Source organism: Carassius auratus, unplaced genomic scaffold (assembly GCF_003368295.1).
Source record: "Carassius auratus strain Wakin unplaced genomic scaffold, ASM336829v1 scaf_tig00039044, whole genome shotgun sequence".
In the NCBI taxonomy this organism is placed as follows: Eukaryota; Metazoa; Chordata; class Actinopteri; order Cypriniformes; family Cyprinidae; genus Carassius; species Carassius auratus.
Window position 1 is genome coordinate 1 of NW_020526483.1, and position 10000 is coordinate 10000.

General features: G+C 47.8%; 9 non-coding genes across 9 annotated transcripts; all 9 read right to left on the reverse strand.

Moving 5' to 3' along the window:
• Nucleotides 1–1929: 1929 nt before the first annotated feature.
• On the reverse strand, nt 1930–2002 carry trnak-cuu (transfer RNA lysine (anticodon CUU)). The gene has a single exon. It is a non-coding gene; the product is annotated as a tRNA-Lys (tRNA).
• A 1355-nt stretch (nt 2003–3357) lies between these two features.
• trnak-cuu (transfer RNA lysine (anticodon CUU)) lies at nt 3358–3430 on the reverse strand. Its single transcript has one exon. It is a non-coding gene; the product is annotated as a tRNA-Lys (tRNA).
• Nucleotides 3431–3879: 449 nt separating this feature from the next.
• On the reverse strand, nt 3880–3952 carry trnak-cuu (transfer RNA lysine (anticodon CUU)). Its single transcript has one exon. It is a non-coding gene; the product is annotated as a tRNA-Lys (tRNA).
• Nucleotides 3953–5128: 1176 nt separating this feature from the next.
• Nucleotides 5129–5201, reverse strand: trnak-cuu (transfer RNA lysine (anticodon CUU)). The gene has a single exon. It is a non-coding gene; the product is annotated as a tRNA-Lys (tRNA).
• A 669-nt stretch (nt 5202–5870) lies between these two features.
• trnar-ccu (transfer RNA arginine (anticodon CCU)) lies at nt 5871–5943 on the reverse strand. Its single transcript has one exon. It is a non-coding gene; the product is annotated as a tRNA-Arg (tRNA).
• A 655-nt stretch (nt 5944–6598) lies between these two features.
• On the reverse strand, nt 6599–6671 carry trnak-cuu (transfer RNA lysine (anticodon CUU)). Its single transcript has one exon. It is a non-coding gene; the product is annotated as a tRNA-Lys (tRNA).
• Nucleotides 6672–8026: 1355 nt separating this feature from the next.
• trnak-cuu (transfer RNA lysine (anticodon CUU)) lies at nt 8027–8099 on the reverse strand. The gene has a single exon. It is a non-coding gene; the product is annotated as a tRNA-Lys (tRNA).
• Nucleotides 8100–8550: 451 nt separating this feature from the next.
• Nucleotides 8551–8623, reverse strand: trnak-cuu (transfer RNA lysine (anticodon CUU)). The gene has a single exon. It is a non-coding gene; the product is annotated as a tRNA-Lys (tRNA).
• Nucleotides 8624–9682: 1059 nt separating this feature from the next.
• Nucleotides 9683–9755, reverse strand: trnak-cuu (transfer RNA lysine (anticodon CUU)). Its single transcript has one exon. It is a non-coding gene; the product is annotated as a tRNA-Lys (tRNA).
• Between the last annotated feature and the right edge of the window lie 245 nt (nt 9756–10000).

Sequence of the window (10000 nt, forward strand, 5' to 3'; positions counted from 1 at the left end):
AAAGGTCATAGCAGAGGATGGTTTCGATCCATCGACCTCTGGGTTATGGGCCCAGCACGCTTCCGCTGCGCCACTCTGCTGTAGTGCACCTTGACCGGACTTCGAAACCACAATCTCTTTCTTAGGAGGCCAGTGCCTCAGGGATGTATAGAAGTTAACTCTTTGTGTGTATTGTAAAGGCATCCTGAGTTTCAAAAAGGCTTAGCAGAGGATGGTTTCGATCCTTCAACCTCTGGGTTAAACACGCTTCCGCTGCTCCACTCTGCTGTATTCACCCCAGATGGGACTCAATCCACAATCCCTGGCTTAGAGGCCAGTGCCTTATCCATTAGGCCACTGGGGCTTGAAAACAGATGCTAACTTGCCCTTTTACATCTCAATCTTATTCAGGAGGCCTTTACAATGCACACAAAGAGTCTTCTAGATGACTGAATATTATTAGAGGTCAAATTGGCCTCAGCTTTTCACGACCAGCTTGTGGCTTTTGTTCCTTTTTAGGGACTCAAGAGTGTTTAGAAGTTAAAAGGTCATAGCAGAGGATGGTTTCGATCCATCGACCTCTGGGTTATGGGCCCAGCACGCTTCCGCTGCGCCACTCTGCTGTAGTGCACCTTGACCGGACTCGAAACCACAATCTCTTTCTTAGGAGGCCAGTGCCTCAGGGATGTATAGATGTTAACTTTTTGTGCGTATTGTAAAGGCCTCCTGAATAAGATTGAGATTTAAAATGCCTTAGCAGAGGATGGTTTCGATCCATCGACCTCTGGGTTATGGGCCCAGCACGCTTCCGCTGCGCCACTCTGCTGTAATCAACCTTGACCGGACTTGAAACCACAATCTCTGGCTTTGGAGGCCAGTGCCTCAGGAGTGTCTAGAAGTTAACTCTTTTTGTATATTGTAAAGGCCTCCTGAATAAGATTGAGATTTAAAATGCCTTAGCAGAGGATGGTTTCGATCCATCGACCTCTGGGTTATGGCCCAGCACGCTTCCGCTGCGCCACTCTGCTGTAATCAACCTTGACCGGACTTGAAACCACAATCTCTGGCTTAGGAGGCCAGTGCCTCAGGAGTGTCTAGAAGTTAACTCTTTGTGTGTATTGTAAAGGCATCCTGAGTTTCAAAAAGGCTTAGCAGAGGATGGTTTCGATCCTTCGAACTCTGGGCCAGCACGCTTCCGCTGCTCCACTCTGCTGTATTCACCCCAGATGGGACTCAAACCACAATCCCTGGCTTAGGAGGCCAGTGCCTTATCCATTAGGCCACTGGGGCTTGAAAACAGATGCTAACTTGCCCTTTTATATCTCAATCTTATTCAGGAGGCCTTTACAATGCACACAAAGAGTCTTCTAGATGACTGAATATTATGAGAGGTCAAATTGGCCTCAGCTTTTCACGACCAGCTTGTTGCTTTTGACGTTTTTTAGGGTCTCAGGAGTGTTTAGAAGTTAAAAGGTCATAGCAGAGGATGGTTTCGATCCATCGACCTCTGGGTTATGGGCCCAGGCACGCTTCCGCTGCGCCACTCTGCTGTAATCAACCTTGGACCGGACTTGAAACCACAATCTCTGGGGCTTTGAAGGGCCAGTGCCTCAGGAGTGTCTAGAAGTTAACTCTTTTGTATATTGTAAAGGCCTCCTGAATAAGATTGAATTTACAATGCCTTAGCAAGGATGGTTTCGAGTCCATCGACCTCTGGGTTATGGGCCCAGCACGCTTCCGCTGCGCCACTCTGCTGTAATCAACTTTGACCGGACTTGAAACCACAATCTCTGGCTTAGGAGGCCAGTGCCTCAGGGAGTGTCTAGAAAGTTAATCTTGTGTGTTATGTAAAGGGCATCCTGAGTTTTAAAAAGGCTAGCAGAGAATCGTTTTCGATCCTTCAAACCTCTGGGTTACAACACGCTTCCGCTGCTCCCACTCTGCTGTATTCACCCCAGATGGGACTCAATCCCACAATCCCTGGCTTAAGAGGCCAGTGCCTTATCCATTAGGCCACTGGGGCTTTGAAAACAGATTGCTAACTTGCCCTTTTACATCTCAATCTTATTCAGGGAGGCTTTACATTGCACACAAGAGTCTTCTAGATGACTGAATATTATTAGAGGTCAAATTGGCCTCAGCTTTTCACGACCAGCTTGTGGCTTTTGTTCCTTTTTAGGGACTCAAGAGTGTTTAGAAGTTAAAAGGTCATAGCAGAGGATGGTTTCGATCCATCGACCTCTGGTTATGGGCCCAGCACGCTTCCGCTGCGCCACTCTGCTGTAGTGCACCTTGACCGGACTCGAAACCACAATCTCTGGCTTAGGAGGCCAGTGCCTCAGGGATGTATAGATGTTAACTTTTTGTGCGTATTGTAAAGGCCTCCTGAATAAGATTAAGATGTAAAATGCCTTAGCAGAGGATGGTTTCGATCCATAGACCTCTGGGTTATGGGCCCAGCAACCTTCCGCTGCGCCACTCTGCTGTATTCACCCCAGATGGGACTCGAACCCACAATCCCTGGCTTAGGAGGCCTCTGGGTTATGGGCCCAGCACGCTTCCGCTGCGCCACTCTGCTGTAATCAACCTTGACCGGACTTGAAACCACAATCTCTGGCTTTGGAGGCCAGTGCCTCAGGAGTGTCTAGAAGTTAACTCTTTTTGTATATTGTAAAGGCCTCCTGAATAAGATTGAGATTTACAATGCCTTAGCAGAGGATGGTTTCGATCCATCGACCTCTGGGTTATGGGCCCAGCACGCTTCCGCTGCGCCACTCTGCTGTAGTGCACCTTGACCGGACTCGAAACCACAATCTCTGGCTTAGGAGGCCAGTGCCTCAGGGATGTATAGATGTTAACTTTTTGTGCGTATTGTAAAGGCCTCCTGAATAAGATTGAGATGTAAAATGCCTTAGCAGAGGATGGTTTCGATCCATCAACCTCTGGGTTATGGGCCCAGCACGCTTCCGCTGCGCCACTCTGCTGTATTCACCCCAGATGGGACTTGAAACCACAATCTCTGGCTTTGGAGGCCAGTGCCTCAGGAGTGTCTAGAAGTTAACTCTTTTTGTATATTGTAAAGGCCTCCTGAATAAGATTGAGATTTAAAATGCCTTAGCAGAGGATGGTTTCGATCCATCGACCTCTGGGTTATGGGCCCAGCACGCTTCCGGTGCGCCACTCTGCTGTAATCAACCTTGACCGGACTTGAAACCACAATCTCTGGCTTAGGAGACCAGTGCCTCAGGAGTGTCTAGAAGTTAACTCTTTGTGTGTATTGTAAAGGCATCCTGAGTTTCAAAAAGGCTTAGCAGAGGATCGTTTCGATCCTTCAACCTCTGGGTTACACACGCTTCCACTGCTCCACTCTGCTGTATTCACCCCAGATGGGACTCAATCCCACAATCCCTGGTTTAAGAGGCCAGTGCCTTATCCATTAGGCCACTGGGGCTTGAAAACAGATGCTAACTTGCCCTTTTATATCTCAATCTTATTCAGGAGGCCTTTACAATACACACAAAGAGTCTTCTAGATGACTGAATATTATTAGAGGTCAAATTGGCCTCAGCTTTTCACGACCAGCTTGTGGCTTTTGTTCCTTTTTAGGGACTCAAGAGTGTTTAGAAGTTAAAAGGTCATAGCAGAGGATGGTTTCGATCCATCAACCTCTGGGTTATGGGCCCAGCACGCTTCCCGGCGCCACTCTGCTGTAGTGCACCTTGACCGGACTCGAAACCACAATCTCTTTCTTAGGAGGCCAGTGCCTCAGGGATGTATAGATGTTAACTCTTTGTGTGTATTGTAAAGGCATCCTGAGTTTCAAAAAGGATTAGCAGAGGATCGTTTCGATCCTTCAACCTCTGGGTTAAACACGCTTCCGCTGCTCCACTCTGCTGCATTCACCCCAGATGGGACTCAATCCCACAATCCCTGGCTTAAGAGGCCAGTGCCTTATCCATTAGGCCACTGGGGCTTGAAAACAGATGCTAACTTGCCCTTTTACATCTCAATCTTATTCAGGAGGCCTTTACAATGCACACAAAGAGTCTTCTAGATGACTGAATATTATTAGAGGTCAAATTGGCCTCAGCTTTTCACGACCAGCTTGTGGCTTTTGTTCCTTTTTAGGGACTCAAGAGTGTTTAGAAGTTAAAAGGTCATAGCAGAGGATGGTTTCGATCCATCGACCTCTGGGTTATGGGCCCAGCACGCTTCCGCTGCGCCACTCTGCTGTAGTGCACCTTGACCGGACTCGAAACCACAATCTCTGGCTTAGGAGGCCAGTGACTCAGGGCTGTTTAGATGTTAACTTTTTGTGCCTATTGTAAAGGGCTCCTGAATAAGATTGAGATTTAAAATGCCTTAGCAGAGGATGGTTTCGATCCATCGACCTCTGGGTTATGGGCCCAGCACGCTTCCGCTGCGCCACTCTGCTGTAATCAATCTTGACCGAACTTGAAACCACAATCTCTGGCTTAGGAGGCCAGTGCCTCAGGAGTGTCTAGAAGTTAACTCTTTGTGTGTATTGTAAAGGTATCCTGAGTTTCAAAAAGGCTTAGCAGAGAATCGTTTCGATCCTTCAACCTCTGGGTTACACACGCTTCCGCTGCTCCACTCTGCTGTATTCACCCCAGATGGGACTCAATCCCAAAATCCCTGGCTTAAGAGGCCAGTGCCTTATCCATTAGGCCACTGGGACTTGAAAACAGATGCTAACTTGCCCTTTTATATCTCAATCTTATTCAGGAGGCCTTTACAATGCACACAAAGAGTCTTCTAGATGACTGAATATTATTAGAGGTCAAATTGGCCTCAGCTTTTCACGACCAGCTTGTGGCTTTTGTTCCTTTTTATGGACTCAAGAGTGTTTAGAAGTTAAAAGGTCATAGCAGAGGATGGTTTCGATCCATCGACCTCTGGGTTATGGGCCCAGCACGCTTCCGCTGCGCCACTCTGCCGTAGTGCACCTTGACTGGACTCGAAACCACAATCTCTTTCTTAGGAGGCCAGTGCCTCAGGGATGTATAGATGTTAACTCTTTGTGTGTATTGTAAAGGCATCCTGAGTTTCAAAAAGGATTAGCAGAGGATCGTTTCGATCCTTCAACCTCTGGGTTAAACACGCTTCCGCTGCTCCACTCTGCTGCATTCACCCCAGATGGGACTCAATCCCACAATCCCTGGCTTAAGAGGCCAGTGCCTTATCCATTAGGCCACTGGGGCTTGAAAACAGATGCTAACTTGCCCTTTTACATCTCAATCTTATTCAGGAGGCCTTTACAATGCACACAAAGAGTCTTCTAGATGACTGAATATTATTAGAGGTCAAATTGGCCTCAGCTTTTCACGACCAGCTTGTGGCTTTTGTTCCTTTTTAGGGACTCAAGAGTGTTTAGAAGTTAAAAGGTCATAGCAGAGGATGGTTTCGATCCATCGACCTCTGGGTTATGGGCCCAGCACGCTTCCGCTGCGCCACTCTGCTGTAGTGCACCTTGACCGGACTCGAAACCACAATCTCTGGCTTAGGAGGCCAGTGCCTCAGGGATGTATAGATGTTAACTTTTTGTGCGTATTGTAAAGGCCTCCTGAATAAGATTGAGATGTAAATGCCTTAGCAGAGGATGGTTTCGATCCATCGACCTCTGGGTTATGGGCGCAGCACGCTTCCGCTGCGCCACTCTGCTGTAGTGCACCTTGACCGGACTCGAAACCACAATCTCTGGCTTAGGAGGCCAGTGCCTCAGGGATGTATAGATGTTAACTTTTTGTGTGTATTGTAAAGGCCTCCTGAATAAGATTGAGATGTAAAATGCCTTAGCAGAGGATGGTTTCGATCCATCGACCTCTGGGTTATGGGCCCAGCACGCTTCCGCTGCGCCACTCTGCTGTATTCACCCCAGATGGGACTCGAACCCACAATCCCTGGCTTAGGAGGCCAGTGCCTTATCCATTAGGCCACTGGGGCTTGAAAACAGATGCTAACTTGCCCTTTTATATCTCAATCTTATTCAGGAGGCCTTTCCAATGCACACAAAGAGTCTTCTAGATGACTGAATATTATGAGAGGTCAAATTGGCCTCAGCTTTTCACGACCAGCTTGTTGCTTTTGACGTTTTTTTAGGGTCTCAGGAGTGTTTAGAAGTTAAAAGGGCATAGCAGAGGATGGTTTCGATCCATCGACCTCTGGGTTATGGGCCCAGCACGCTTCCGCTGCGCCACTCTGCTGTAATCAACCTTGACCGGACTTGAAACCACAATCTCTGGCTTTGGAGGCCAGTGCCTCAGGAGTGTCTAGAAGTTAACTCTTTTTTGTATATTGTAAAGGCCTCCTGAATAAGATTGAGATTTACAATGCCTTAGCAGAGGATGGTTTCGATCCATCGACCTCTGGGTTATGGGCCCAGCACGCGTCCGCTGCGCCACTCTGCTGTAATCAACTTTGACCGGACTTGAAACCACAATCTCTGGCTTAGGAGGCCAGTGCCTCAGGAGTGTCTAGAAGTTAACTCTTTGTGTGTATTGTAAAGGCATCCTGAGTTTTAAAAAGGCTTAGCAGAGAATCGTTTCGATCCTTCAACCTCTGGGTTACACACGCTTCCGCTGCTCCACTCTGCTGTATTCACCCCAGATGGGACTCAATCCCACAATCCCTGGTTTAAGAGGCCAGTGCCTTATCCATTAGGCCACTGGGGCTTGAAAACAGATGCTAACTTGCCCTTTTACATCTCAATCTTATTCAGGAGGCCTTTACAATGCACACAAAGAGTCTTCTAGATGACTGAATATTATTAGAGGTCAAATTGGCCTCAGCTTTTCACGACCAGCTTGTGGCTTTTGTTCCTTTTTAGGGACTCAAGAGTGTTTAGAAGTTAAAAGGTCATAGCAGAGGATGGTTTCGATCCATCGACCTCTGGGTTATGGGCCCAGCACGCTTCCGCTGCGCCACTCTGCTGTAGTGCACCTTGACCGGACTCGAAACCACAATCTCTGGCTTAGGAGGCCAGTGCCTCAGGGATGTATAGATGTTAACTTTTTGTGCGTATTGTAAAGGCCTCCTGAATAAGATTAAGATGTAAAATGCCTTAGCAGAGGATGGTTTCGATCCATAGACCTCTGGGTTATGGGCCCAACACCCTTCCGCTGCGCCACTCTGCTGTATTCACCCCAGATGGGACTCGAACCCACAATCCCTGGCTTAGGAGGCCTCTGGGTTATGGGCCCAGCACACTTCCGCTGCGCCACTCTGCTGTAATCAACCTTGACCGGACTTGAAACCACAATCTCTGGCTTTGGAGGCCAGTGCCTCAGGAGTGTCTAGAAGTTAACTCTTTTTGTATATTGTAAAGGCCTCCTGAATAAGATTGAGATTTACAATGCCTTAGCAGAGGATGGTTTCGATCCATCGACCTCTGGGTTATGGGCCCAGCACGCTTCCGCTGCGCCACTCTGCTGTAGTGCACCTTGACCGGACTCGAAACCACAATCTCTGGCTTAGGAGGCCAGTGCCTCAGGGATGTATAGATGTTAACTTTTTGTGCGTATTGTAAAGGCCTCCTGAATAAGATTGAGATGTAAAATGCCTTAGCAGAGGATGGTTTCGATCCATCAACCTCTGGGTTATGGGCCCAGCACGCTTCCGCTGCGCCACTCTGCTGTATTCACCCCAGATGGGACTTGAAACCACAATCTCTGGCTTTGGAGGCCAGTGCCTCAGGAGTGTCTAGAAGTTAACTCTTTTTGTATATTGTAAAGGCCTCCTGAATAAGATTGAGATTTAAAATGCCTTAGCAGAGGATGGTTTCGATCCATCGACCTCTGGGTTATGGGCCCAGCACGCTTCCGGTGCGCCACTCTGCTGTAATCAACCTTGACCGGACTTGAAACCACAATCTCTGGCTTAGGAGACCAGTGCCTCAGGAGTGTCTAGAAGTTAACTCTTTGTGTGTATTGTAAAGGCATCCTGAGTTTCAAAAAGGCTTAGCAGAGGATCGTTTCGATCCTTCAACCTCTGGGTTACACACGCTTCCACTGCTCCACTCTGCTGTATTCACCCCAGATGGGACTCAATCCCACAATCCCTGGTTTAAGAGGCCAGTGCCTTATCCATTAGGCCACTGGGGCTTGAAAACAGATGCTAACTTGCCCTTTATATCTCAATCTTATTCAGGAGGCCTTTACAATACACACAAAGAGTCTTCTAGATGACTGAATATTATTAGAGGTCAAATTGGCCTCAGCTTTTCACCGACCAGCTTGTGGCTTTTGTTCCTTTTTAGGGACTCAAGAGTGTTTAGAAGTTAAAAGGTCATAGCAGAGGATGGTTTCGATCCATCAACCTCTGGGTTATGGGCCCAGCACGCTTCCCGGCGCCACTCTGCTGTAGTGCACCTTGACCGGACTCGAAACCACAATCTCTTTCTTAGGAGGCCAGTGCCTCAGGGATGTATAGATGTTAACTCTTTGTGTGTATTGTTAAAGGCATCCTGAGTTTCAAAAAGGATTAGCAGAGGATCGTTTCGATCCTTCAACCTCTGGGTTAAAACACACTTCCGCTGCTCCACTCTGCTGCATTCACCCCAGATGGGACTCAATCCCACAATCCCTGGCTTAAGAGGCCAGTGCCTTATCCATTAGGCCACTGGGGCTTGAAAACAGATGCTAACTTGCCCTTTTACATCTCAATCTTATTCAGGAGGCCTTTACAATGCACACAAAGAGTCTTCTAGATGACTGAATATTATTAGAGGTCAAATTGGCCTCAGCTTTTCACGACCAGCTTGTGGCTTTTGTTCCTTTTTAGGGACTCAAGAGTGTTTAGAAGTTAAAAGGTCATAGCAGAGGATGGTTTCGATCCATCGACCTCTGGGTTATGGGCCCAGCACGCTTCCGCTGCGCCACTCTGCTGTAATCAACCTTGACCGGACTTGAAACCACAATCTCTGGCTTTGGAGGCCAGTGCCTCAGGAGTGTCTAGAAGTTAACTCTTTTTGTATATTGTAAAGGCCTCCTGAATAAGATTGAGATTTACAATGCCTTAGCAGAGGATGGTTTCGATCCATCGACCTCTGGGTTATGGGCCCAGCACGCTTCCGCTGCGCCACTCTGCTGTAGTGCACCTTGACCGGACTCGAAACCACAATCTCTGGCTTAGGAGGCCAGTGCCTCAGGGATGTATAGATGTTAACTTTTTGTGCGTATTGTAAAGGCCTCCTGAATAAGATTGAGATGTAAAATGCCTTAGCAGAGGATGGTTTCGATCCATCAACCTCTGGGTTATGGGCCCAGCACGCTTCCGCTGCGCCACTCTGCTGTATTCACCCCAGATGGGACTTGAAACCACAATCTCTGGCTTTGGAGGCCAGTGCCTCAGGAGTGTCTAGAAGTTAACTCTTTTTGTATATTGTAAAGGCCTCCTGAATAAGATTGAGATTTAAAATGCCTTAGCAGAGGATGGTTTCGATCCATCGACCTCTGGGTTATGGGCCCAGCACGCTTCCGGTGCGCCACTCTGCTGTAATCAACCTTGACCGGACTTGAAACCACAATCTCTGGCTTAGGAGACCAGTGCCTCAGGAGTGTCTAGAAGTTAACTCTTTGTGTGTATTGTAAAGGCATCCTGAGTTTCAAAAAGGCTTAGCAGAGGATCGTTTCGATCCTTCAACCTCTGGGTTACACACGCTTCCACTGCTCCACTCTGCTGTATTCACCCCAGATGGGACTCAATCCCACAATCCCTGGTTTAAGAGGCCAGTGCCTTATCCATTAGGCCACTGGGGCTTGAAAACAGATGCTAACTTGCCCTTTTATATCTCAATCTTATTCAGGAGGCCTTTACAATACACACAAAGAGTCTTCTAGATGACTGAATATTATTAGAGGTCAAATTGGCCTCAGCTTTTCACGACCAGCTTGTGGCTTTTGTTCCTTTTTAGGGACTCAAGAGTGTTTAGAAGTTAAAAGGTCATAGCAGAGGATGGTTTCGATCCATCAACCTCTGGGTTATGGGCCCAGCACGCTTCCCG